At 53.1% G+C, this 12,261-nt stretch overlaps 1 protein-coding gene across 4 annotated transcripts in view; it reads right to left on the bottom strand.

Annotated features, from left to right (window-relative positions):
- Positions 1-12,261, bottom strand: part of SMOC2 (SPARC related modular calcium binding 2) — a 165,702-nt gene that overhangs the window by 76,700 nt on the left and 76,741 nt on the right. The window lies entirely within an intron of this gene.

The raw sequence follows: 12,261 nt of genomic DNA, 5'->3' as shown, positions 1-12,261 counted from the left end.
GGACACATAAAACGTGGAGCAGGATTCCGGCACCAACGGGGATGAAACGCCAACATCCGCCAGAGCGTGGCCGGTCCTCGTGACCATGGCGCTGAGTGAGAGCAGCCAGTCACGAGAGAGTAAACACAGGAGGCTCCACCCGTGTGAAGGGCCCGGAATGAGGAAGTCCACAGGGACAGAGGTAGACTGGCGGCCATCTGGGGCTGGGGGTGGCCGTGGGGAACTGCCAATGGATACGGGGCTTGGGGTTTCGTGGGAAGGATGGAAATGTTCCAGAATTAGAAGCATTGTGATGCTGCACGACACAGGGACGACGCTGAAAACTTCTGAGTTGTACCCTTCACACGTGGGAGTTTTACCAGACCTCACACAGCTGCTTAAAGAAAGCTCGCGGCGTGGAGCGTGGAGGCGTGTGGATGAACGAGGAGGCAGCAGGAGGGCGGCGGGAGGCCACGGACGGGCCTCGGGCCGTATGAGGTGACGGGGGCACCATCTCACCTGAACAGAGAGGCCTGAACAGAGGAGGGGCTCGTGTTTTTAAAGGTCAGCATTGAGAAAGCTGCATGTGGATAAGACTCCAGCCGACAGGTGCACGAGGATGCACAGAGACCCGGGGTCCGCCGCGGTGACCCAGGTGCCATGAGCCCGCGATTCAGGGAGAGGGGCAGCCACCAACGTGGCACACAGAGTTCAAGTGCAGGACGCTGAGGCTGGCCTGCGGAACTGAACACAAGGGGTCAGGGAAACTGCGTCAAGGACGACTCGTGTTGTTCGACCTTACCCCGAGATTCAGATGCCTTTGTGAAATTTAGTGTTTTGTTTTGCATAAATGTGTAAGAAACAAAAGTCAAATGTCCAAAACCTTGTTGATAGTAGTTAACATGTTTGTTGTGGTACTTAAATTTTAATGTTAAAAAAGTCACCATATATTAAAGAGCAAACTTATGTTGGGTCGCCTGGGTGGCTCGGTCGGTTGAGCATCCGACTTCGGCTCAGGTCACGATCTCGCGGTCCCTGAGTTCGAGCCCCGCGTTGGGCTCTGTGCTGACAGCTTGGAGCCTGGAGCCTGTTTCAGATTCTGTGTCTCCCTCTCTCTGACCCTCCCCCGTTCATGCTTTGTCTCTGTCTCAAAAATAAATAAACGTTGAAAAAAAAATGTTTTAAAGATTTAAAAAAAATAAGTGTGGGAAACAAATAGTTGAAAGTTCTTCCTTGAAAAAAAATCTTATTATTGAAACCAAAGTATCAATTTCTGGCATTCCAATCCAAATGGAAGTGTAGAAGCATCGAAAATTCTCTCAAAACTCACTGCTGAGATTGGTGTTTTAAAAGATGGTAATGGGGCGCCTGGGTGGCTCAGTCGGTTAAGCATCCGACTTCGGCTCAGGTCATGATCTCGTGGTTCATGAGTTCGAGCCCCATTTTGGACTCTGTGCTGACAGCTCAGAGCCTTCAGCCTGCGTCGGATTCTGTGTCTCCCTCTCTCTCTGCCCCTCCCCTGCTTGCTCACTGTCTCTCTCTGTCTCTCTCTCTCCCTCAAAAATAAACATTTTAAAAGAGAGCAAACTTATCTTGATGAGCACTGAGTGGTGTATGGAATTGCCGAATCGCTATACTGCGCACCTGAAACTAACACAACGCTGTATGTTGATTATATGGTCATTAAAATTAAACACTTAATGAAAAATGCTCAAGCCCTCAGAAGAAAAATCACCCGAGAAGCTGCTCAGAACGCAGCTTTGGAAACCTCACACCCGAGACTCCGGTATTCCACTCCGGGAAGGACAAACGAGACACAAGTGTGCTAAGGATTCTAGGTTGGATGACACAGGCACTGCCCCAGGAGGACAGAGGACCGATGAAGAAGGGGGGTGAGCAGCACGCTGGCGTCGCCGAGGGGTACGCCCTGGGCTGGGGAGACGGGGCACGAGTGCACAGAAATTTTTAGCGGAAGCGAACGATTACGCATGTATAGGATATGAATACAGCCTCGCACACATCCCCACACAGCCATGTGTATATACATACGTCTGTGCGTATGACCACGTGAACGCTGAGAAACGATCAGCACCACCTAATCCAGGACCAGGACCTAATCCATGTGGTGAGGTTATAATCGTATTTCCTTTTCTCCCAAAGACTACATCCCGGGCTCCGCGAGCACCTGCCACGGCAAAGCTCGGTGGAGAGTCGCGGCGGGCCGCGAGTCTACAGGCCCAACTCCTTCTCGGGCAGGAGGCCCTGGGACTAAGGTCCCTGCGGTAGGACCCCAGGGAAGGTGGTGGCCACGGCCCAGGCTGGGGCTTCAGCAGGGAGCGCGAGCCGCCTCCGTAGGCTCCTCCTCTCCCGAAACCGCCCCCACGGAAACGAGGCCTAGAGGACAAAAGGTACCAGGGTCCCGGCGAGGCCGCCCGGAAAACCAGTGCTCACCGGGGCTGGTCACCGGAGCAAAAGGCAGACTTCTGACGAGCAGGGGCGTTACTGCCAACACCCCGCCTGGTAAATCCAGGGGTGTCACTGGCGGCACAGGGCCAAGTAAACGGAAGCGTCAGGCCGGTCGCCTGGATCTGCCGTTTCGGTGAACTCTGGGACTTCCCTCACGTGTAGAAAGGGAAAACAAGATCCTCTCATAGGCCTCAAGTGAGGACGGCCTGGAAATAATTCCTCTGCTCAGAGCTGAGGCCGTTGTCCGGGGCGAGTCAGGCAGGTCCCGAATGACACACACTTTGCGTCTTCAGTTACTGGAGTACCTCGAGAAGAAACTCGTATGACCTTGAAGCCTTACTGGTTGGCCCACAGAACCTTAACAGGACTTAAATATTCTGTGTGTTGATGCCAACAGTTATTTAACACAGAACTTAAACGACATCTTTTTAAATGACTTCCTGGTCTGCGTTTCCATCCAAGATACCATTGCCTGATGTATTCTGGCGTTAGCCACCAGTGGGATTTTCTGGCAAAAAACACGGGGAAATACTTCCAGACCAGGATTTATCTGGGACACAAATGTAGGACGCAGACATATTAAAGAAAAAAGATAACCGATATAAAGAGGAGCAAAGGTAAGGAAAAGGGTTGCATCCGTGGAAAGCACAAAAGCGTTTCTCAGAGAAAAGTAAATACTTAACACGTTGGCTTGTATACAGATGCTTGTTCACATACATACGCACACGTCGCGTCATTCTTGGGGAGGGACCCAAATGCTTTCGCAAATGGACTGAGGTTTTTTAACCTTGCCACAAGTCACTGGCCAGGGCCAGAAGTCACGCATCAATCCAGCGTTTGTGGGGGTATGTCCTCTGTGTTACGGACTCTGGCCCGTTTGGAGGGAAGCTGTGCCAATGGGAACAGTCTGGGCTGGCAAGACCCTACACCGCTCCCCCAACACCGCTGCCCACAGCGAGTGAGCGAGAGCCGCGGGCAGCACAAGACGCACTGCTCTCCCTGGGGGTGAAGGCAGGAAGCCTAACCTCTGTCAACCGTGGGTCATCTCCAAGACCGTTGTTCACGAGCCGAATTGATTCTGATTTAGTCTTTGATGTAACTGACGGGAAGACCACGGAAACAACCACAGCGGGGTCTGTCCTGTCAGGTTTCTAATCCTAAGTGTGAAAAGCAAGGAGAGACACCTCATTCAAAGTCAGGCTGCAAACCACATGGGCATTCGCTGCAACCAGCAATCCTTTCCTGGGGCACCCGTCACTTGTCGCTGGTCCCATCCTTATGGTTTCCAGCACCTGAACTCTCAGCGTGCGTCTCTAGAACTCCACACGGAACGAACACGCACGCACACGCTCGGGATGCTCAAGGACCATCCTTTTGTTATTTGCAAAGTCTAAGACTGACCTTCGACCCCAACAATTGACACGAAGCCTGTCCTGCTGAGTGGAGGACACGGACAGCCCCAATGGGCCACGGGGCTTTCACACCCGTGGCCTCACTCGTGCCAGGGAGTTACAGCGCCGCCACTTTGAAGGTGACACGCAGGAAGGAAGATGAGCTGGTGAGGGTCCCGCAGAGCGAACCCCAAACCGGCCCCAGTGACACAGAGGCCGCGGAGGTCCTCAGCAGCAGCTGAGATCCTGCTGGAAGAAAGGCCGCGGCTAACTCTCGGCCCCTCGGGGAAGGGACGGTCACACACGAAACTGCCCCGTTGGCCGTGTCCCCACACACACCACGTGGGCACACGGCGTCCCAAAGCACCTTCACGGCACACGGTGCCTCTCTCTCTGGTCACCTCCCCAGGTCCAGTGCGTCCCTTCCCACGGAAACGGTGGGGGGGGGGGGGGGGCATGACTTTGCTTTCGGGTTCCAGAGTGGGGAGGCTGCCACTTGCCCTGTCCTCAAGCCTGTGGCCTGACCCACACTTAGGCCAGTGCTTCTTCCCATCACGTCACTTCTGCGGCCAGACCCTCCCCGGGGTCCAGGCCCAGAGAGGCGCAAAATGCCAGCACCCGTTCAGAGCCCACGGCAGAGGCACAGCGGCCGGGCCTCCTGGTCCACTGTCCAGAGAATCGGGCCAGACACATCTCACGGTGCGCCCGCCAGCCGTGGAACAGGCCACACCCATCTGATCTGCAAAGCAGTGGTAGGAAATCCGGAGCCGAAAATCTTGGCTGAATCTAAGACTCTGCCACTTAGAGATTTTGAAAATATACTTCCCGGTGAGTTAAGAATTAGACTATATTATCCACTGAAATACACAGCACTCTGCCTGACGCATCACGAGCTTTCTACAAATCGTAGCTACGGTCCTATTTAATATGAGACCTCATCAATTCAGCGGCAAATTAGATGCACGTCTTCACATGCCGAGGGCCCCAAGTCCGGACGTACACCCGGCCGGTGTGTGTTCGCAACCGGCTGGGACGTAATGTGCTTGCTTCCGTTACCTGTGTTCTGTGCTTACACTGAAATGCTGCATCCCGATTATTCACCCCACCTTGGACACAGAAATCGAAGAACTGAACGTGACTGAAATGAAAACTCCCCTTTACAAGGAGGAAAACTGAATAAATCCAGGTATGCACACTCTTAGGTAGATTAATTAACATTTTTTAAATAATACAATCTCCCAGTCCACGTTTAAAAGAAGTTATTGGATTTGGTTTAACGCGCCAATCTCTTCGAATGACTGCAACTTTATCACTTAAGAATCTCCTTAAATGATGTTTGAAAAATGGAATAAAAAGTAAAACTGATACTTTAAAGCCTAGGGACGAAGAAAGAAAAAATAACGGGTATTACTCTTCCCCGGGAGGGAATGCAATTTACCATGATTTAAAGCAGAATCAAACGATAATTATCTTTTGGCACTAATTTTAATATGTGCAATAAAACAAAAATTATCAGCTCTGAAGAAAGCAGAAGAATGTTTCCACTGCGGGGGTCCCATAAAACCAAGGCGCATCCTGGCATCGGGGACGTCTCCTGGATATAAAACAGAGCTGTCTGGGAGAGTTCGGGGAGGAAGGAACATTTTTCTCCCAAGCGGGAGGGGATGTCAGAGACGACAAAACAGGCCCCGCGTGCCCTCAGCTCACACACACAACTGGAAAATCCCGACCGTGGAAAGGTCGGTGGGACCCGAGGCCTCCAGGGTGGGCCGCGTGGCCCCGGTGGGGCTCTCCCCTGGGGTCTCCGAAGGGCCAGCACTGCGGCCCGACCTTGGCTGGCAGAAGAGCCACAGGCAGAGAGAACGACACAGAGCGCCTGCAGCTTGGGATGGGAGACGACCCTCCGGCTGGGCCACTGGGGGAGGCTGCCCGCTGCCCCCAGGGCTGCTGCCCGGGCCACACAGACAGGCCCGGCGGGGACGGCGCCCTGGGTCAGCTTGTGGCCTCAACACAGAGAAAGGTATTGAGCCCTCACCTTGCCCCAGAGCAGGGCAGCGGGCGTGTCCCTGATGCCGGACCCACACCCTCCGGCAGAGGCCCCGAGCGTGACCCACCATGGCCCGAGCCCCACTCGGCCCCACTGGGTGTGGCATGTCACACTGGGGACACGTCATCGGGGTCCACGGGGGAGAAGGACTTGACCGGAACACGAGGCCCGAGGAGGCGGTGGCCGTGTTCCCTGGTCCTCCCCAACCCAGAGAGCAGACGGGTCACCTGCCCGGCCGTGCAGAGCTCGCCCGCCACCCCCCACGCCCAGGCCCGCACCTGGCACCCGGGCTCCCCCATCCTGCTGGGACGAGCCCACCGAACTTTCGGGGGGAACCCGCTTCCCTCAAGGTCGGCCGATTTAAATGTGTATCTACAAGGCACCTCCTCAGAAACACACGGGCGTGCGGAGCGGCCGCCACCAGGGCCACAGTGCTAGCCGGGCTCCTGCAGACCGCGGGGGACACGGGCTGTCCAGGACTCTGCCCCACCAGAAGCGACCCCGGCCGGACGGTCTCACCTGCGTTCTCTGCAGACGCTGCCCCGCCCCAGGGGCTGGGGGGTGGGGGTGCGGCCGCGTGGGGGGGGCGGGAGTCGTGCGCGGTGCGAGGCAAACACGGGCCCAGCCCCAGGCGTCCTGAGGCCCCCAGTGAAGCCTGAGTAGCCGGCCCTGCACTTTCCGGAAGCGGAGAGCTGGGGCCTGAGGTTCTGGGGAGCCTCGTCAGGACCCGCTGCACCCCGAGAAGCCCCTACGACCCCTTTCACACGAGGAGTCCACGGGCCCCCAGCCCCCACACGCGGCCTCACGCACGCTCACGGCCCCGGCCCACGGCTGGGCTGTGAAGGCCAGCGCTGTCCTCGTCGTATTCCGCACGCGCGGGGGCTGACACGTCGGGGCCACCAGGGGACCCCAGATGGGTCTGGAGACGCTGGGTTCACCCCGGGGCTGAACAAGGTTTATCTCTACCCTCGATGAGACCTCACTCCGAGCAGAGAGAGACACGCCAAGAAACACACGTACCTCTGAAGACAGAGGCGCATCCTGGAGAGGAGGAGCGGGTACGGAGAGCGAGCGGTCAGGGGCTGGCGGACGCAGGGGTCTCTGCACATGAGGAACGGGGTCTGGGGGACGACCCATCACGTGAAGCAGAGGCATAGGCAAGACGTAGCAGGGCTGCTCTGGGCCATCTGGGGACAAGGGGTCAGGGACAAGAGTCTCCTGGAGGACATGGGAGCAACAAGGGGACAGAGCTGCAAGACGGCGTATGTGTCCGTGCGGGCGTGCGTGCCCACGGCTTTGTGTGTGACGTTTGCGTGTCCACAGGAGCCTCCGCGACTTGCCAGAGATATGAGAATCCCCCACGGGCACCTACGGGGGCAGACGGCTGTCTTCACTCCGTGAGAAGCCCGGCGTGAGGAGCATGGCTGGGGCCGGTCAGGTGCCTTTTCGGTGCCCGCCGTCGAGAGCCTGGGATGTGTCATCTGAGCCTGTGACACGGACGCAGGACACGCCCGCCCCACCGGTCTGTTGCGAGGACCGAGTGGACGTGAGGGACTTCGCAGGCAGCCGCGTGCAGGGACAAGGCTCCCCTGCCACTGTCATTACCGCTCACGGGGGGCAAGAAGCCTCGGGAGGCGGTCAGCAGATAATTGCTCGCTGTCCCCAAACTTCCCGTTCATCACGCTTCCCAGCAGAGCCCTCTCGTGGGCACGGTGACTCCATTTGCGTGTCAAAAGCGGATCATTATGGGGCGCCTGGATGGTGCAGTCACTTGAGTGTCTGAGTCTTGATTTCAGCTCAGGTCATGGTTCTAGGATCGAGCCCCATGTCGTTCTCTGTGCTGACAGCTGGAGCCTGCTTGGGATCCTCTCTCTCCCTCTCTCTCTGCCCCTCCCCTACTCTCTCTCTCTCTCTCTCAAAATAAATAAACATTAAACAAAAAAGGAGGTCACTCAGATGTCATGGAGCCTAATACGACATCGAGCAGACAGTCATGGTTACTGATTGTTAACTTAACCCGTCGTTTCCTGAGCTAATAAAGAGATAAAGAGAAACCTCTGATGGCAGGCCATTTCTTCACAGCACGAAATTTTTACTTACTTTGGTAAAAATACTTCCAGAAAAAGACCTGAGGGAAACATGCGAAATTAACATCGACGTGAAAGTCAGAAACAGTCTCTGCAAGTTCAAAGGTGGGGCAGAGTCACCCCCACCCCAGACCACGTCTGTGTTTGGGGGACGCCCTGCACGTGCACACGCTATTACGGGAGCCAGAGTACGAGGCTGCTGGCGGTGTGTAGGCCGTGTCACCTCGGCTGCCGTGCCACGATGCCATTTCGGGAATGAGTAGGTCCGTGCATCTGCTCATAAACCGAGAAAGTACCAAACTGTGGCCAAAAGTTATGAGGAGCCCAGCCTGTGCCCCACCAGGTACAGGAGTCGTAAGGTGTCAGTTATGGGGGCCGCGAGGAGGGCTGGCGCAGCAAGGGCGACCCTCGGCCGGGGCACGGGACACGCCAGCGTCCCGGAGCGGGTGAGTGGGGGGTGGTGGTAGCACCCAGGGCGGGCAGCACTGCGTGTTCCCAGAGGAACGTGGACTGAGGGGGACCCGGAGCAGAGGCGTGGTGAGGACCAGGACTGACCAACAACACCACACACCCTCATGGCCCGGTCCAGGGTCAGTATCCACCGGGGCCACCCCAACCCTGTGGGGCTCACCCTCTCAACGAGGCTCGCGAATTGCTAGAACATTCCGAGTGAGGACGGTTATGTCCATGCAACTTGGCTTCTTACCGAACAGAACATCTGACAAACATTCACGTACACCTGTGCTGCCCTTGAGCGAACGACTTGGTCCCTCCTGACGTCCGTTTCTTCCACTGTTCACTTAAATGGGGTGAGTCAGGTGGCCTCCGTGGCTTGGTTTTTAGTTTTAAGATTCCATAATCCCAGTAACTCTTATCCATTATGGGGCACCCAGGTGGCTCGGTCAGTTAAGCGTCTGACTCTTGATTTCGGCTCAGGACGCGATCTCACGGTTCACGGATCCGAGCCCCAAGTCGGGCTCTGTGCTGACAGCGTGGAACCTGCTTGGGATTCTCTCTCTCCTTCTCTCTCTGCCCCTCCCCTGCTTGCTCCTCCTCTCAAAATCAGTAAGTAAACTGAAAAAAGAAACTCCTATCTAATACGCAAAGCATTTCCGAAAACGTGGCTTCTTCGTGAAACTTACCCATTAAGTTGAAGAAATCACAGAAATGGCACTAAGTCACCCCCCTGAGCTGCGGTGATGAACAGGTTTCTTCATTTCCCTGAGATTCAGTATTTCGTTTTCCCTTTTCCCTTAGTTTATAAAATGAGGGGGCTGGGCTACACGACACCTAGGGTCCCTTCCAGCCATAAAACTGAATGGTCCTCCTCATCTAAATCTATCCGTTTTCCCCTCTGTTCCCTGAACCCCTTCCCTGTGCTAACTAGTGGCCCACAGCTCAAAGAATACTGGCTTCCTGTTTTGTAAAACAAAACATTCTTAGAGGAATTTCGTGTTCAGAAACCATCTCCTACTTCTTTTAGATTCTATAGACTAATTTTGTATAATTCAAAGACGGCAAGTTACAAAACCTCTTATCTGGTAAAATTTGGTGATCGACTTTGATATCTTCCTAGATAGAAATAAAACAGTGAGTAAAATGATTCGAGAAAGTAGCTGACGCTCAATTTTATATTGAGAGGGAAACTGAGTAATGCTTTGTTATTTTTATGTTTTTTACATTTATATATTTTTGAGAGACAGAGACAGAGCGTGAGCAGGGGAGGGGCAGAGAGAGAGGGAGACACAGAATCTGAAACAGGCTCCGGGCTCTGAGCTGTCGGCACAGAGCCTGACACGGGGCTTGAACTCACAAGCTGTGAGATCGTGACCTGACCCAAAGTCGGACGCTCAACCGACTGAGCCACCCAGGCGCCCCCTGAGTAATGCTTTCTTAACCAAAATACAGTTCTAGATTTTACTCACTAATGTGTAATGACTCACATAACAAGAGTGATGCTCCTCCTGCTGGATGAACCACCAGGAGACCATGTCATTTATATTTATATTGTATTTCAATTAATAAAACTTCAGCCGTCAAACTGCACCTAAATTAATTGTTTTCTGGTTATTTATCTATTTGGCTTTTTTGTTGTTGTTGTTTGCTTCCTGTAGTTTGTTTTAGGAAAATAAGTAATGATACCGTCAGAATACCAATGAACATACGAGGGCAAAACTCTTTACGGATTTAATAAACACTCATGGAGAACCCAGCACGTGTACATTTTCAGACTAGGGTGCTGCATTTTCCTTTGCAGGAATGGTCCCTTCTAATGACTCCTACCACCGAATGCCCCAAAGTGTACTGACCACAGCACAGGGAACACACTCATTAGCACGGCAATCGTATTCTACGTACCCGACAGCACGAGTAATATTATGTTACCTCAGCACAAACTCATGAAGCAAAAAATAGAGGGAATTTTAACTCATAAAGAAACACCCGAGCAAAAGAGAAATCCGTGCCCAGTCTGGCCTCTTACAGGAAAAGACACAAGAGTTAAAGACAAACAGCTAATTTTCTAAAAATCTGGGAATAATACACAAATCACCACTTGTGCTTTGTTAGCTAAATGTGCCTACTTCTATCGGAGAAGGTCATTAGTAAAAGTATCTGCTAAAAATAAAAGCTAGGGGCGCCTGGGTGGCTCAGTCGGTAAAGCGTCCGACTTCAGCTCAGGTCACGATCTCACGGTTCATGAGTTCGAGCCCCACATCGGGCTCTGGGCTGATGGATCAGAACCTGGAGCCTGCTTCTGATTCTGTCTCCCTCTCTCTCTGCCCCTCCCCCGTTCATGCTCTGTCTCTCTCTGTCCCAAAAATAAATAAACGTTAAAAAAAAAATGAAAAAAAAGTACTATTTTTAATACTGCGAAATACCGATTTGATCTGACTTTCTTCAGACCCTCAGAAAGAACATGCATCCAGACAACTGACAAGAAACAAACAGAATCCAGTAATTTCGCGCCCCACGTCCATAAATCAACTGAACGTCGTCTTTTTGTGTCCTGCCCATTTAGGCTGATTTAAATCAAATTATAGCATGGGGTAGCTTATGTAAACTGGCATTTCCTGAAACATCATTTTCAGTCCCACGACACGGTGGAAGCCTGCATGGTTACTGTTGGTTAATTATAATCGACGGGTCACTTAAGGCCTGAAACTGGTAACAGCCCGTGAGGAGCGAGACACAAAAATGTGCTTCGCCCATGAGCTTATGTACTTACTGTCAAAACCTGAAACCTCTGACAATTCAGACTGCTTTTATAGAAAAATGCACACGTCCAGGGACATCGTTCAGAATAATTTGATACGTGTTCCTCAGGGAAAGCGTGGGCACAGCCACACCGCCCTTGCATGGGAAGCTTCCAAGATCCAGCAGTCAACCCGAAACATGCCGTGTTTGGTCCAGTTCCCACGTGCTCATCGTGTGCTTCCGAAGAAAATCTAATGAGCTAACCTCTGGAAATACAGTGACAAGATTGAACAAAACTAACTCCCCCATTTCGGAAGTTCCTAAGAGAACTATGCATCTTTATACACAAGGTAAAACGTTGCCCAATCGTTTCTGAGGCAATAATTTTCAAATTTGGTAAACATGTTTTAGATTTCCCTGCCACTTGTGCACACGTATCTGATGGGCAAACCTTTGGATTCTTCCCTTTCTCACCTCAGCCCCAGGGAAGCCGCCGCCAGGAGGGATGAGGGCCCCGTCCCGGGCAGTAACACGTGGGGCTGGGGACAGCGATGGGAACCTCAGGGACAGAAGCCACACAAGAACACATCAGACCGACTCCACCCCTAACCCTCTTCTGGAGCCTTCACGGCTCATCCCGCTTGTTGCCTCTCAGGCTGTAAATCGGTGACCGTTCCTGTCACAGAGAGCGTGTCTTGGGGCCTCCGGGTGGTGGGAACGTACCAAGACTCAGGGCCTCCCCTCAAGAGTCCTTCCAGAAGGGGTGGGTAAGGACGCAGGTCACGGGAGAGATTCAAAGTACTCTTAGTATCCTGAACTTAAAGAAATCTGAGGGGTTTGTTTTGGTTTTTTCGTAAATGGACATTAAAACGCACTCGGAAAAAAAAAACACTTCCAAGCACAGGCCACAGAGCTGTGATCTCAGGCTGCCTTTGTGAACGTTTACGGTTTTTTCACTGGAGGCTGATCACAGAATATTCGCGTTATTACTGAGTCTGTGGACCCTCAGCAGATGAATACTTTAAACCCAGAAGGACACTTTCTTTCGGTAAGTATTTTAAAAAAAAAAAAAAAGCAACATCTGAAAAGGCCCGAG

This window comes from Prionailurus viverrinus, chromosome B2 (assembly GCF_022837055.1).
Source record: "Prionailurus viverrinus isolate Anna chromosome B2, UM_Priviv_1.0, whole genome shotgun sequence".
Taxonomy (NCBI): domain Eukaryota; kingdom Metazoa; phylum Chordata; class Mammalia; order Carnivora; family Felidae; genus Prionailurus; species Prionailurus viverrinus.
The sequence above is the reverse complement of the archived record's forward strand: the minus strand, read 5'-3'. Positions and strand labels throughout refer to the sequence as shown.